Genomic DNA, 14617 nt, shown 5'->3' with positions numbered 1-14617 from the left:
TCTCATTCTCTGCCTCACTTTGCTGATGGCATTTCTATTTTATTTAGTGATTTATTTAGGATATTTATTTAGGAGAAGAGAAGCTACAGAGAACTAGTCCACGATTCTCTTCAAGTGTTACAAGATGTACTGTGGAAGAACATGTTAATATATGGAAGTTAATATATATTTGATTTTGTGAAGGTGGAAAACCACTTTCAGCTTCATACATTAACAGGTCATTTCCTCCCTTGGTGGTGGGGCATTACTGATATGACAATAATCAATACTATATCACGAGCTTATTTCAAATGTAACCTGAATGATATGGAACCGTCATATCACAGCAACTTCCAATAATTAATTATTTCTGAGGTTGCTCTTGACAGATTCATATACTAAAATGTAACTGTATCCTCCCTGTTAGTATCTTCTCTATTTCCATTGTGTTTTATATCGCAGAGTAAACAAAAAAGAAGCAGTCATCTGCAAGCTAAAATGAAGACTGCTTTTATAAACTTCAGTGGACCATTGCTGAGAAACCTCATTAAAATTAAAAACCAAATACTTTTCATAAATGAGTCCTTATATGTTTGGTAGTTATCTGTTTCCATGACCATCCAAGGAGATTATTACAAGATTCTCTTCAGTAATGATCATCAGAGTCTTCTGATCACAAGCCTAACAGTATCGATAGGCAGCTTATATCCCTGTGCTCTTTCACCCCTTCCTGCTTTCATCTAAATTGCTTTGTGTGGATAAAAATGTGCAAGGGTGTATATTTAGGCTCACAGAGCTGAACTTGTACATTGCCTTAATCTAAGGCATGTTTCTTTTTGTATTAAGCAAATAGCTCCATCATTTGCCTTGCAAAAGGTGTTTCCCCTTTCCATGTATGGTCACTGTTGATTCATTGTCAGTGAATATTTATTCAGCTGATTACATTTTGTATTTAACCACTGAAAAATATAAAGGTAATGTTGTGGCTCTGTTTTTTTTTAACAAAAGGGAAAGGAAGACCTATGTACAAACAGATGGCACATCCTCTGATGAAATTAAAAATCAAAATTAGAAAAATTAAAAACCATCCTTCACTGTCAAACAGAAAGTGGGGGTCATCACACAATAGGATTGGTCTAAGCATTCCTTTGAGCATTGTTGCTTTCACTCAAACACATTCTAGCCACCAAAGGACAATTCTTTAATTTTTAGTGAAGGCCTACCATCTGTGTACACTTTGGACCTCATTCCTCTCTATATAGCTGGGCAAGTGGTATGAAATCAGTAAAAGATCTGTGAACAAATAATCCAAACTGTTTGAACCTTGCTGATTAATAATCATGAATAAAATTATATCATCCCTCTTATTTTAACTATAGCCAGATTTATAATACCTTAAAAATATTGAAAAGCATACAAGAGATTAAATGGACAGTCTGAATTCAGGATGCATTCATACATGTATTGAAAGCACCTAACAGTATGGAATCAATCAACAGAAATTTTCTTTCCAGCAGATAATGACTCAAAATAGGCTTTAAAAACTTTGTCAGTTGAGTTTAATGTGGATCATTCAGGATAAAAATGCAAATGCTAGTTATTTGCACAGTGTTACTAGTTAACACAAGTGCCTCTTCTGGCACAGAATGGTAAGGCAGCAGACATGCAGTCTGAAAGCTCTGCCCATGAGGCTGGGAGTTCAATCCCAGCAGCCGGCTCAAGGTTGACTCAGCCTTCCATCCTTCCAAGGTTGGTAAAATGAGTACCCAGTTTGCTTGCTGGGGGGGTAAACGGTAATGACTGGGGAAGGCACTGACAAACCACCCCATATTGAGTCTGCCATGAAAATGCTAGAGGGCGTCAGACATGACCCGGTGCTTGCACAGTGGATACCTTTACCTTTACTAGTTAATACGCAGTCCTTGAAGAACTTATTAGATTCACAATAACTTGTGGCAGCCTTTTCATTAAAATATCAAAGCAAGCAGATTACACAATGTATCTTGAATAGGCATTATTTATTGTATTGTGAAGCAAATGAAAGGCAAAAGAAAACATAAATTAGCATTATGCCCTAAAATAAAGTAGAGGTTTGTGGGTGGTTGTCAGGTTTTCAAATTAAAGGAAAATCTACCAATTTACTACACATATACTTAGGTCAGAAGTGATCTACGTAAAAATAACATGCAATCTCTTCACAAGAGACTCCAATCAAAGAGGTTACATCTCAGTGGGCTTTGCCTGGAGTAAGTGAATGAGACTTTTGAAAGCTTATATCCTGGAAATACTGTTGATCTTTAAAGTGCTCCAGGAATTGAAATTTGTATAGGGTTGCACTAGAATACAGTTTGATTCCAGTGGCACCTTCAGTGCCATAGGGGTATCACAATGGAGACATGAGTTTATGAACATGAGTCAGCAGTGTGACTCGGTAGCTAAAAAGGCAAATGGGATTTTGGGCTGTATCAAACAGATACAGATCACGGGAGGTGATGGTACCGCTTTACTCTGCTCTGGTTCGGCCTCACTTGGAGTACTCCAAGTACTCCTCACTTGGAGTACTGTGGAGTACTCCAAGTGAGGAGTACTGTGCTCAGTTTTGGGCACCCCAGTTGAAGAGGGATGTAGACAAACTGGAGCATGTCCAGAGGAGGAAAACAAAGATGGTGATGGGTTTGGAGACCAACACATATGAAGAAAGGTTGGAGGAGCTTGGTCTGTTTAGCCTAGAGAGGAGATGACTGAGAGGGGATCTGATAACCATCTTCAAGTATTTAAAAGGGTGCCATACAGAGGATGGAGCAAAATTGTTCTCTCTTGCCTTGGAGGGATGGACCAGAGCCAATGGGATGAAATTAATTCAAAAGAAATTCTGTCTAAACATCAGGAAGAAGTTCCTGACAGTTAGAGCGGTTTCTTAGTGGAACAGGCTTCCTCAGGAGGTTGTGGGTTCTCCATCTTTGGACATTTTTAAACAGGCTGGATAGCCATCTGATGGAGAGGCTCTGTGAAGGATCAAGGGGGTGGCAGGTTACAGTGGATGAACGATAGGGTTGTGAGTGCATAGTGCAGGGGGTTGGACTAGATGACCCATGAGGTCCCTTCCAACTTTATGATTCTATGATTCTATGAAGTGTTTAAAAGAAACTCTGTGGAAGAGCATACAGTGAAAAAAAAGCAGGGGGGAGCAGTACTCTTTGAAATGAGCATAGCATTTCAGAGATGCCTCATTCATAGAAGGAAATGTACTGTATGAATCTCTAATCCCTGTATCATTTGACACAAAATAAGGTCAACAATAAATAACATCTGGTTTAGAATAGTAATGTGAAAAACTTAAAAAACCAAAAATTGTTACTGAGGAATTATACAATTTTAAGTTTGATGATAAAAATGGACATTGTTGTTCTATTCCTTGGTTTCACCTTCGGCCAAAAGGGAGATATCGAACAAGTAGTAAGAATGAGATTTAGAATGGGATGGGAGCTATGAAGGAACCAGCAAAGATCCTTAAGTGCAAGGATGGACTGCTTACAAGCAAGAACAAGTTAATTCATGCCATAGTATTTCCCATTACTAATTATGGATGTGAAACTTGGACAATGAAGAAAGCTGGCAGGAATATATTTGATTCATTTGAAATGTGGTATTGGAGAAGAATTTTATGTATATTGCAGACTGCCAAAAAGACAAATGTATGGGTTTTCTTTCAAATCAAGCCTGAACTCTCCCTAGGAGATAAAATGAAGAAACTGAAGCTATTATCATACTTTGGTCACTGGACAAGAGTCACTGGAAACACATAATGGATTGGCTTGATACAGGAGGCCACAGCCCTCAGTTTGCAGGACCTGAGGAGGTCATTTGAAGGTCATTAGGGCTGCCATAAGTCAAAAGCTACTTGGTGCTTTAACATACACATGCACACATGTAAAATTCAATATCTCAGCATGAAAGGATTAAAATCATCACATCAGTTTGAAACTTCACAAGAGTGCAAAAAGTTAATGAAATGCGGCAGTGCTTGTTTATGCTAGCAATACTAATGAACAGAATAAACCAAAGCATGGCTTTTGGTTCCACATTTCTGCAAATTCCCTAAAAGTTATGGAAATGCAATATTTGACCTAAATTAAAGGTTTTTCTCTCCAATTTTGTGAGCAAAATATATTAAAAACAGTATGATAAAATGGATGGTTGTAGTTAAAAGTGGGGTGTTCCAAAGGCACTTCCTGGTTGGATGCCCTGCTCTGTTTGATTATCGTTCATTTGTGAGCCACAAGCAATGTGCAAGTCCTATTCACAATCCCTGTAATGAAAATAAGCAAATGTTTGCCTCTGCACACAAACACAGTATGAAGCAAAACGTGTTTAGAAGAAAGACTGCCAATTACGCTATGTAAAGTGCAGTGCCCTCCTAGGGAAACATAAAAGCAGGTGATTGGCTGAATGGCTTTTATATTTGTTTGCTTGATAATACCCTTTTTGTTTTAAAGTGAAAACAAATTACTTCAGGGATATGAACCAAAATGGTTTTCCTTATTTGGATAATTCACATTGGAAGGAGAGCCATCCAGAGAAAAGGGAAGAGCTTTCAAAATTTGTTGACAGTTGAGTGGAAAAGGATAGCTAGATTTGTCTTCTCTTGAGTAATAGGGGAGCTGTTTGTTTGGCAACAGCTGTTTATGATGTGATCAGGAGTGAACATCATGGTGGATCCCAGGGGAAATTCTAGCTCCCACCACTGAATGTTACTGAAGGTAAAGGAGGTTGTGGTTTCCTCACCAGAGGACATCAGGAGATGGTGACAGAAATGCCATCACAGCAGCATCAATGGCTTTCACAATCAGGTGCCAGCAAATGATAGATTGTGCTATACATTCGCTATGTCTAGGTGTGTGTATTCCAAAAGTTCTTAGCTGAAACTATACATGAAAATAGTTGTTTCAGTTTGCTACCATGACTTTCCAGAATATTAAACACAGATTGGGGATTCTCCACCTGTGCTACCCTTATCAGCAAAATCAGCTTTTATGACTTTTAGGGCCATTCCATTAGAGGAGTCACAAATTGGGATCAAGATTGCAGGGAGAATTATCAACAATATGCAGATAATACCACTCTAATGGCAGAAAGTGAAGAGGAACTAAAGAGCCTGTTGATGCGGGTGAGAGTGCAAAAGTTGGCTTGAAACTCAACATCAAGAAAACAAAGATCATGGCATCCGGCCCTCTCAATTCCTGGCAAATAGATGGGGAAGAAATTGAGATAATGACAGATTTTATTTTCCTGGGCTCCAAGATCACTGCAGATGGGGACTGCAGCAAAGAAATTAAAAGACGTTTGCTCCTGGGGAGGAAAGGTATGGCAAATCTAGACAGCATCCTAAAAAGCAGAGACATCACCCTGCCAACAAAAGTGTATTTAGTCAAGGCTATGGTCCCAGTTGCAATGTATGGCTGTGAAAGTTGGACCATAAGGAAGGCCGAGCGTCAAAGAATTGAGGCTTTTGTACTCTGGTGCTAGAGAAGACTCTTGCGAGTCCCTTGGACTGCAAGGGGAACAAACCAATCAGCCCTGACTGCTCCTTAGAAGGCCAGATCCTGAAGATGAAACTCAAATACTTTGGCCACCTCATGAGAAGGAAGGACTCCCTGGAGAAGAGCCTAATGCTGGGAGCGATCGAGGGCAAAAGAAGAAGGGAATGAGGTCGCTGGATGGAGTCACTGAAGCAGTAGGTGCAAACTTAAATGGACTCCAGGGAATGGTAGAGAACAGGAAGGCCTGGAGGATCATTGTCCATGGGGTCGCGATGGGTCAGACACAACTTCGCACCTAACAACAACAACAAGGGCCATTCCACACTTGTTAAATAAAGTGAAATCATTACCGTTTGTAAATGCCATTTTTTTGGTGTTTTGCATGATGTTGTGAACATCCAGCATAACATCTGCAAACCAGCTGCTACATCCTCCATTTTATAGCGCTTGGAGGGAAATCCACAAAACTGGATTACACCTGCCATGTAGTGCTAGCAGGATGAGAGCAGCCAGCAAGTCAGGAGCAAAAGAAACGTGCGTTACCAAAGCACCGAGATCTCCAGCTCCAGTGCCCGCTCTCAAGCCCACCCCCCTATCTCTTCACCCGGAATGGGGCTTTCAATTTTTTTTAAACTGCCTGTGGCAATGAATAGGCACACAGTCGCCCAGGCAGAGAGAGAAAAAAAACTTTCCCCACCAGTTTACACTTAAAGCATGCCCCCCCCCCAATGAGAAAAAAAAACAGTTTCAAGGCTCAGGATTCCAAGAGGGGTGGCAGTAAAAAAAGCCCTATGCATCTATGAATAGATGAATAGATGCACAGGCATTTAAATGGAGAACATTAAAAAAAAAAAACATTAGCTGGCCTCATGGTCCCTTTGAATGAGGGAGAAAGGTGATTGGCTGCCTGTCTTGATTGACAGGGGGAAGAGAGGAGTGTGCATAGCATGTTCCCCTCTTCTGCCATTTCAAGCAGCCGTGAAAAATGTCAGGAAGCGCGAGATGGCAGCAGAGGAGCCAGCAGGTGAGGAATTCTGGGTGGTGTCTTTTTAATTAGTGATACACCATTGTGCTAGCATAAGGCTTTTTTCCTGTGCAAAATGGCCCTTCAAATTACCTTCCTGAAGCTGACATGTGACTGATCAAAGGGGCAAACCTGAAAAAAATGTGTAAGTAAACGTATTGTGTACCTTATCCCCCAGACTCCCCCAGACTCCCAATCCTTGGACATTTTCTGCTTTCCTTTTGCGGAATTTCTTAAATAGACATAGTAACAATAAGATACTAATTGAGGTACCTGGACTTGCAGCATGAAGATGTGTCTGATAGCAGTCAGATGATTGAGTCATCAAGTCACACATGCATTTGTTCTGTTTTTGGGAAAAAATGAACCATTTTCAAAGACTGCAAAGACAGAGCATGATACAGGAGATTTTCTGAAAACAACAAAGAAGAGCAGTTTTCAGTGGGAAAGTATTTTTTTCCTGTTAATAATATTTTTATTTTTGTTATATATAAGCACTTACAATGGCATCCTCATGTCAGGCTCTCCTTCCTATACAACCTTTTGAGGCCATAGAAGCTCAGGAGATATCAGTAGGCTATCCATTTAATTTCTTGTTTGAATTTTGTGGGAGACAATACAGCTATTTGCAGCTTTTTTCTTTTTCCAAACCAAATTCCAAAACTGGTATCCTATTTCAGCTATTACCACTGGATTTGCAAGAGATTCTGAAGTTCAATGCCTTCCCTCTTAAATCCATGAACCTTGGTCTGCTGTAACTTTCCCTTTTCTCAAAACTTACCTGTGGGTGGTGGAAGAATCTCCCAGTATTCTGCCATGATAATTGTGATTGATTCATTTATTCACCTGCCTGATCAGCTGGTGATGTATTGCAGTTCCTAAACTGCCTGGTACCTCAAGGACAAACATGCTTTCGGTTCCCATAGCTTAGCTCATCTTCCCCAGCCTCCCTGTCTCCCGTGCTTTGGTAGTATTTGTTTGCACCGAATGTTTAGGCTCCTTTGAAATGCTGGCCATCACCTTTCCAAGGAAAAGGGGAATGAGGTAAGCTTGGGTTTATCAGAGGAGTCTTTCCCTTGATTCACCATTCTTGTCTATACCTTGTAATGATGTCTACCTCTCTGAATAAAGAAACTTGCTCTTAAAGAAGTTTTCCGATTCAGTTTATCGAGCACTCTTGCAAGTGGCAGCAACAACAATTAAGTCATTTTTAGCATCGGATAGAAAGAGAATGGAGTGTCTGGAACAGCATAGAGACAAGATGGTGGTGGTAAACCAATTACATTAGAAGTCCAGATTAACTACAGCTTGGATTCTAGTAATTATCAACTGGACATAGCTCAATTTATAGTTTGTCCATTTCTAAATGTTGGAACCTCATTAACTGCAATATGCTAAGATTAGTCCCAGCATAAACTAAGTCAACACCACTGCATGGTAAAAGTTCCTGTCCTGACAGCTAATAATCCATCCTGTCCTCTAACTAACAACTGACCACTTACAAAAAGAAAGAAAAAAAGAAACAACCAGCTGAGCAAATAATTATTGATACATATAAAGGTATAGTCTGTTATTATCTTAAAGAAGGGAGAAAAAAGAAAGAAGAAAAAAAATAGCCAAGTAATTAATACTTATAAGGGTACAATCTATTATTTCCCCAAATAATATATAGTCAGTTCCCATCGTATATCGGCCTTAACCTAAAGGTTACTGCTGCGTTTCCTAAGAGAGACCAAGTAAATGCTCACATTTAGTGGGAAAGTATTTTTTATTCTCAGTCAATCATGGTTAGACTACATTTTAAAAATGGATGCAACAGTTTTGGGTGTTTTTTTTTTATGCTTGTGGCCACAACTGACACTCTCCTGCCATGCTGCTGCCATTCATTTTCCTCCCAGAATAATCAGTGGAGAAAAGTGCTCCAGTTCTGAGAAGCACCTAATTCTGAGGTCTGTAAAACCAAAGCCCTGTGTTCACTGTGCTTGAAATATTGGGGAGGGGGGGTATTTAGATTAGAGAAAGGACTATGTTCTGTGAATATCTGGTACCAATTTCTTTAAAAACAGCTGTCCCACCCTTAAACCCTCAGTTTGGTTCTCTATTGAAAATAATGTTCCTGAAATTTTGAAATCTGAAAACAAAACAAAACACCCATGTATTTGAATTCCAAACCAGTAATGTCTTACCCCAGAATTAGTAAATTCCACCTCTCCCAATCCTGGATTTGAAATATTTCCTCCCCCTCTGTGCATGTCCCTACCTGTGTTCTATTTCTGCTTCCTGGTGTACTTTAGCATCACACTCCCCTCTCTTTTCAGCACCACTCAGTATTGTGATGTGGAAACTCTCTATACTGACCGTCATAAAGTCCTTACTGGTAGGAACATAGTAGGGACATGACCACTAATAGCTTTGCAGCAGAATCCTTCTGTTGTGGGCTGAAGCTAGGTTCCACCCTAGGCCTTTTCTTTCTTATTCCTTAGAAGTTTTATGTGAGTGTTTTCTTTCTGATAATTACATATTTAGGTTTTTCTCCTCTCAACACAATTAATTTGTCCATGAATCCAGAAGCTCTACACAAAGTACACAACGGACAATACTAACCTTGTAATGTAATTGTGTAGCTAATCTTCAGGGTTGGCTCCCCATGAGAGAGATTTAAGTTCATGCCTGGAAACAATACTTTCTTATGTGGAAGTCATGCACTTAACTTTCATCTATGCTGGAGGTAACTGAGTGAATGGTACCCAGGACACCCTTGGCACTCTTGTTTTTACTATTTCCTGGGAACTGTATTAATCCCTGGGGATCTCCTGGCCTCATATAAAGCCAGCCCCTTTGAAGCTTCCATTAAAGATGTAGTACAAAGCTTATTGGGGTTTGTCCGCACCCCCACCTCAGACTTTTGCATGCAGACAAAATGCTCCTGCCATTGGCATGGAGTTTTCTCAGGACTAGTTTCTGCTCCCCCACTCCCTTGTATTGCCTGCTCCTGCCATCTTCTAACAATTAATGCAGGTGGCAGGAACTGCAGAGTTCCTTCACACTCACTCTCCCATTGTCACGCTCAGCATCCCGCAAAACAAGATTACTCCTGCTGTTAGTGGCCTAGCATCAGTAGCACATGCCAGAGTAGCTGTACAAGCAATGGACAGAGTATTGAGCAGGCAGTGCTGGTGGAGATCAGTGGGCTTTGTATGTCAGCTGCTCACCTTGTTTCTGAGCCACAGTGCAGCACCAGAGTTTCCTGGCAAGCCATTAATATAAGCAGCCACCTTGTGCCTGTGCCCGTGCCTGTGCCTGCCACTGCCTCCCTCTTCTTATCTCCGTCAGTGGGCAGTAACAGCAGCAGTACCTTTCCGGCCCAAGCTGTTTTCCTGGCTGTCTCTCAGGCAGCCAGATCTTGCCTGTACAGCTGTCCTTCCTTCAGACTGCACAGGAAAGATCCACAGCAGCCCGAGAGCAAACAGTGCAGCCAGAGTAACAGAAGACTGCTGTCCAAATATTGTAGGTTGCTACAAGCGTGTAGCAGCAGAGCCGGATCTCTTCTTGCCAAGAGCTGGAGAAGTTGAATCGAAGCCTTTGGAAGGAGCATTATCTCACTGTTTCCTGCACTGGCAGAAGCAGGTTTATTGCAGGTGGAGGGGGGCTTCAATCCATATGTTCCTTCATTAAGATAATTACACATGAATTGGCCCTCTCTGTGCACAAAAAAATGAAGCAACAGCACAGGAAATTATCGTACATAGTGGTGGGCAGACACATGGTTATAAAAAAGCAAAAGGAAAGGGAAAGGTTGGCTGGAGGGCCATTACATTGGTCAGGTTATTTATTTCCCCCTTTCAATCCTGGTCTCTTTAAAACAAAGTGACAAGCTAGATATTCTTCCTTTGAAATTGCACACAGCGCATTCATTTTTTAATCTACCAAGGATGTATCTTTCAAACACTGATTACAGGCTTGCCTGATTGATTTGGATGACAGACTTGCAGCTATTTCTCTGAGAAACCATTCTTAAATCTTCATTCTTTTCCTGACAAGTAATGCCAGATTGTTGCAAATCAATAATCAGTCACTTTGAATATAGCCATTTACTGAGAACCGTTAGGGCTGCCATCCTGGTATTAATAGTGACAACAGCTAAGGTTACAGTTTTGAAGTCTCTGAAGGCCAAGGTGTTTGATGGCTGCTAAGTATTGAGTCTGACTCCCACAATGAACACCAGCCGAGCCCACACTTTATCCACGACTTGAATGATTGATGGTGAAAAGTCAAAAAATGTCATGCAATCCACAGCACATTTGGGTATCTCCTTACTATACTAAAGCAAAGCAACTAAAGCAAGTAACCTATAGGCTGATATCCTCTTTGGGAACAAACTGCATTTAACTCAGAGAGATTATTTTCTGAGCAAACATAAAAGCCCATCAGTGGCAGGAGGAGTAAATGGCCACTATAGAATGGGGTCAGGGTAAATTGCTGCCATGTGTGCAGGAAAAATTGAACTTTCCTACCCACATTGCAGCCATCCAGGATTTACTGTGATCTTTCCTGAAACTTTGAGAAAGATCAAACAAAACCTGGGAAAACCCAGGAAGCTGTAGTAGTATACCACAATACTGTGGGGAAACATGAAAATAAGTCATAGGGGAAAATAACCCATGTGGAAATGGCCTTTCTCTTCCTTTCATGGATAACAGGTTCTATTGAGTAAAGAAATAGCTTTGAAAGGCAGAAGGGGGAGGAGGGAAGTAACTACTTCTTGGGTTGCCAGCTCAGTGCAGAAGGTTGCTATGGCTCAGTTGGTGCTAACAGTGTCATCACTCCCACCACAAACCAGAAGTGAGGTCATAGCTTTCACATGTTGTTCTAGGATTCACCAATCATTCTATGGGAGACTGCTGTGGGGTGGACAAAGACTGCCCAAGCTGATTCACTATTCTCCTCCTGCTCACTCTCTGCTGTGGGGGTAGGAGAAGGAGAAACTGTAGCTTCCTCTCCCTGCTTAGGATTTTAACACTCAGCATGTAGGAGAGAGTTGTGCACCAGCCTTTTTCCCATTCCCTTCTGGCTTCTCCTTTCCTGGACTTTTCCAGAAGATTTCCTGTTGCCTGTCAACCATTGCACTGCTTTTCCAGCAGCACCATAGGCTGGGTAGCCAAGGTAGTCATAGCGTGCTTCTCCACCACTTCTTCTTGGCCCCAGGCTCAATGTGGGGGAATGCAGTAGCACCCCCAAGATCATGGATGCTGGCTTCAGCACTCCCTGTGCCACATGCATTTCAATGGGTTTGTTGGCTGGTCTTGGGGGAACTTGCCAGGATGAAAAAGTTTCCCTTGAGAAGGGAAGTGGTTTAGTGGAAGACTGATCAGACTGAACATGGAAAATAGGCAAGGATGAATATTTTTCTCCTCTCTCCCACCCGTGCTCCTGTAGATAATACAGACATAAATTGCAGTGAAGTTAACAAACACAGAGCCCTTTTGTCATTCAATACGAGACCCTTTTCTCTTTAATTTGGCATCCTAATAATACTTGGAGTCCCTTCCTTCCAGCAAGTCCCTGGCAGATGCTTTATTGTGTCTGTTGTTTTCCCCCTGGGGCTGTACATTAGGTTAAAATATCGCAAATAGCTGCTATTAAAGTGTGAATCACAGTAGCTATAATTTTTCACGACAGTCAACGGAAATGTGACAGGTTGAGGAAACCCTGCCATTGATACTAACACTCTGATCTCCAGGCAAGTGTTTAATGACATACTCAGTATGCTGTGCAAACTTCACTATCTAGCCAACAAAAGGTTACCACTAGGAAGCTATAAATATTTGGAAATGTCAGGGGACAATCACAAAAGAGGCTCTTTATTTCCTGATCAGTGAAGACAAGATGACCATCAAATCCCACCTGCCTCTTTCCCATTCTTTTTGGTCCATTTTATAAATTGCATTGTATATTACTTGGACCAAATCTTCATGTTTGTTGTAGCATGACTGAAATCATCCTAGAGTTGAAGGAAATACATTTCTAACATAAGTAGTAAATCAAATTTAGGAACAGTATTGCTGTCATTAATGTTCCCCAATTGTTGCGGGGGGGGGGTTGTTACACTTTTAGTTGATGTGTTCTATGAAACTGTTTTGTCTTCTTAGCCATCTTGAGAACCACTGGTTAGAAAGGAGATTTTTAAAATCCCCATGAGAAATAAATGTTCCCTTTATTTCTTCTATTCCCCCATAATACATAATATTTTTCTTTGTTAATTTCACTAAAAAGACAGCATTCTTCAACTAAAAAACATTAGGTGAAGGAGTCAGAATGTCTGTTTCCTTTCACAGTTGTAGAACTTGTTAATATGTCTTCTTAAACTTGGATCACTTTTGAACTGTAAGCACAGCTATACCCTAGGTTTATTGTCTTTTTGACACAGAATACCAAGCAGCCTCCATGTTGTACACATCTTAGGGAGCACTCCCTGTATCAGGGTAAACTTCCCTTATGGATACTGAAACCGATGGCATACCCAGACTCCTGCTGGTGTGGCTCACTATCTGTTTGTTGTTCATGAACGGGGAGCCGATTGTTCAGCAGTCTGTTTTCTGTTAATGAGCAGTTTGAGCACATTTGATGAGTTACTTTGCAAGTATTCATTATGAGTACAGTACAGTACAGTATAGAATGATCACCAGTGTTTCCTTAATGCACATTCTCACAGAGCCCTAGGGCAGTATAGTCCTACTTTCTCCCTCACACTCTCTCACAGACCTTTTGACACTAGACACCATTCAAAACCAACATTATAACTAAATAGCAAACAAACCAATTAATCAGTCAGTGATTATAAATAAACGCTCAGCTTAAAAAAATGGTCAGCCTCTTGTGGAGATCTTGTCTAGAGTCTTTCTGAAGCCATCAATGTCTACACCACAGGGTTAGACTTGGGGGTCGAGTTTCCACCTTCATTGACTTGGGTTGTATAGGGACATCTGGGGGCACCTGGCAAATTGTACTTATGTTGAAATTAAAATATATATATTACAATACTATTTTTGCGTTCTATGCATTCTATGAAACTTTTTGTTGCTCCATATAGACCAAATTTTAAATCAAGAACCCCTCCCACCCCCCGGTCAATTTCCCACTTTACCAATGTTAAAATCTGGTAACCTTAATCTTGGTGTAATGGTTAAGAGTGGTGGCTTCTAATCTGGCAAGCCAGTTTGATTCCCCACTCCTTCACATGCAGCCACCTGGGTGACCCTGGGCTTGCCACAGCTGACTGAGCAGTAATATCAGGGATCTCTCAGCCTCACCTACCTCATGGGGTGTCTGTTTTGGGGAGAGGAAGGGAAGGTGATTGTAAGCTATTTTGAGATTCATTCAGGTAGTAAAAAGCGGGGTATTAAAACCAACTTTTCTTCTTGTTGTGGAGTGGGGGGTAGGGAAACCAGATACTTCAGGATAAAGTGCCAGTGCCAGTTTAAAAGTGGAAGTAATCAAAGAAACCTCCAAAGTAGAGCAGCTTACACTGAAATATCCCCTTGATATTGTGATCCTTTTAAAAAATGTAGTGCTGTTTCCCAACATAACCCAACAATGAAATAGGTGGAGCATAACTTCATTATTACCATACATAAATAATTTGCACTAGAGACAGAATTCATACAAGTATTACAGCTTTCTTACATCAAATTTAGCCATACCAGAAACCCATGAAATTCCATGCAAGCCCCTAGGAAACAATGGGGCCCTCTGAAAAGCTCCCTACAGGCCAACAATCTTCTTGCAGTAAAGCACAACAGAGGAAGATTGACAGACGTTTGAGAATTACTGTCTGAAATGACATCAATGCAATGTGAGATGCAAGTCTTTTTTTTTCCTCCTGGAAGCATAATAAAAGATAATGACTGAAGTTGGAGCAGCTTTAAACAAACATTCAAACATACTTACTGAAGTAGACAAGAGACTTCAGGTGTTTGAAGGCAAGGAACTAAGAAATGGATGATCTGATGTGTGCCAAGAGAAACCCTAACACAAGACAGAAAAACAATCCTCAAAAGGGCTGGCAGGAAACAAA

The sequence above is a fragment of the Paroedura picta genome, chromosome 5 (genome assembly GCF_049243985.1).
Source record: "Paroedura picta isolate Pp20150507F chromosome 5, Ppicta_v3.0, whole genome shotgun sequence".
Classification (NCBI taxonomy): domain Eukaryota; kingdom Metazoa; phylum Chordata; class Lepidosauria; order Squamata; family Gekkonidae; genus Paroedura; species Paroedura picta.
This window is presented reverse-complemented; position numbering follows the sequence as displayed.